This window comes from Ovis canadensis, chromosome 2 (genome assembly GCF_042477335.2).
Source record: "Ovis canadensis isolate MfBH-ARS-UI-01 breed Bighorn chromosome 2, ARS-UI_OviCan_v2, whole genome shotgun sequence".
In the NCBI taxonomy this organism is placed as follows: domain Eukaryota; kingdom Metazoa; phylum Chordata; class Mammalia; order Artiodactyla; family Bovidae; genus Ovis; species Ovis canadensis.
In genome coordinates, this window is record NC_091246.1 from 33,992,192 (window position 1) to 33,994,157 (window position 1,966).

At 36.5% G+C, this 1,966-nt stretch overlaps 1 pseudogene; it reads right to left on the reverse strand.

Annotated features, from left to right (window-relative positions):
- Positions 1–730: 730 nt before the first annotated feature.
- On the reverse strand, positions 731–1,436 carry LOC138434527 (programmed cell death protein 10 pseudogene; annotated as a pseudogene).
- Positions 1,437–1,966: the final 530 nt, after the last annotated feature.

Below are 1,966 nucleotides of genomic sequence, written 5' to 3' on the forward strand. Positions count from 1 at the left end.
CAGTACTCTTGCCTGGAAAATCCCATGGATGGAGGAGCCTGGTGGGCTGCAGTCCATGGGATCGCTGGGAGTCGGATACGACTGAGTGACTTCACTTTCACTTTTCGCTTTCATGCACTGAAGAAGGAAATGGCAACCCACTCCAGTGTTCTTGCCTGGAGAATCCCAGGAAAGGAGCCTGGGGAGCTGCCGTCTATGGGGTCGCACAGAGTCGGACACAACTGATGTGACTTAGCAACAGCAGCAGACATTACACCAAGTTGTCTTGGTCTTCTGATCATATATATATTCACATATATATATGCATTTTTCAAGTAAAGAAATGTTTAACAGATGTAAACTATTTATTGAATATTTGCCACCAAATATTGTTAAATACATTCTCTTGCAGCATATTACTTTCAGGTTAAAATGTCAGAAACAAATACCAATATTTACAATTCTTTTAAAGAATATTATATAATGATACATTAAGGCATAAATTCTTTTGGCTTATAATCCTTAAAAGAATGATAATAGCAAAAGTGATGCAAAATCTTCAGTGTGAGAGTATCATTAACCTACATTTTACAAAAATGTGGTGTAAGATGGCAATAATCCTATTCAACATCTTGGGTTATTAGATCCCTTCAGGAGGGACTGATAATTTATACAGTCAAACTTTAAAATTTACAGATAAAGGCAGTCTAATACTGCCACTGAGAAGTACATCTCTTAACATACACAACTCTCAGGCCACAGTTTTGAAGGTCTGAAGTATCAAGTTGGTTTGATGAATTAGTCTGTTGGCACTTAAGAAAATGTTTATTGTCTTGCACTTTTAAAATAGGTTTTCAGAGTATCATTGAAACTTTTGGAGTAGTTTACAAATTCTTTCTTTTGGTGTCCAAGTGCCCTGCGGTTCTGGAATTGATATTTCTTGAAGACGTTGTTTACTGTATCAAGAAATTCTTTTATTGCACTAGCTATATCCTTGATTGTGTGCAGAAACCTCACTCTGTCGTTGATCTCATCTAGGATCTTACTGAGAATTTGTTTAAGTGCTTGTGCCTTTTCGTTTAGGTCCTGAAATTCTGGCTTTGATCATTCAATCATATACTCTTCTACATCACCAGCTGCCATTCGAAGACAGGATTCTGTGAAGTTGACTTCTACACTTTTTTCTCTAAAATTCTCATAATTATGCCTTGTGTGAGTCCTGGATTTTCTTTTTTAGCCTTAATGAACGCTGCTCTCAATGTCTGAGCTGCAGACAGATTTACTCTTTCTAGCTCATTAATCACAGGATACATGACTGCATAGAGGGGCATAGAAACCATAGAAGTGGTCTCAGCTTCATCCTTCATCTCTTTCATTGTCATCCTCATTCAAAAGCCAACTACAGTAGAAAAAGCAGTGCTAAAATGCAGAGGAATCTTCATTCACAGCAGTCTTTCTTCTCTCTCTCTCTCTTTTTTTTTTTTGTGATAGAAGAATAAAGCACAAACATATACTGACCGGCTACTGAGGTACTGACTTCACTTGCCACCTTTGAAGCCCTCTTCAACTCCCTGATCAATTCACTTCGGTGATGCTAGACGGACCTGAGAGGAACCCTAAAATTGACATTTCTGAATTTTTTTTCTGGATATATAATTGGGAGATGGTGGTGAAGGATAGAGAAAACTGGTGTGCTGCAGTCCATGGGGTCTCAAAGACTCGGACATGACTGAGCAATCAAATAACAGCATATAAGGGTAATCAACATGGACATCTATTGCCTCCAATAAACTAAGACGCTGATTTAAATCTTTTATAACTTCAGTTTTTAAGTAACACAAAACAATTTGTTTCAAAAGAAAGATAGAATTTATATTTTTATTTTTGGATGCTCTCAAATTTTTGTAAAAGAGTTCTCCAAATATTGTCAGAAAATAATCTAGAATGTATGTTTTTTATAAATGAATATTCTTTTATGCTCAAATGA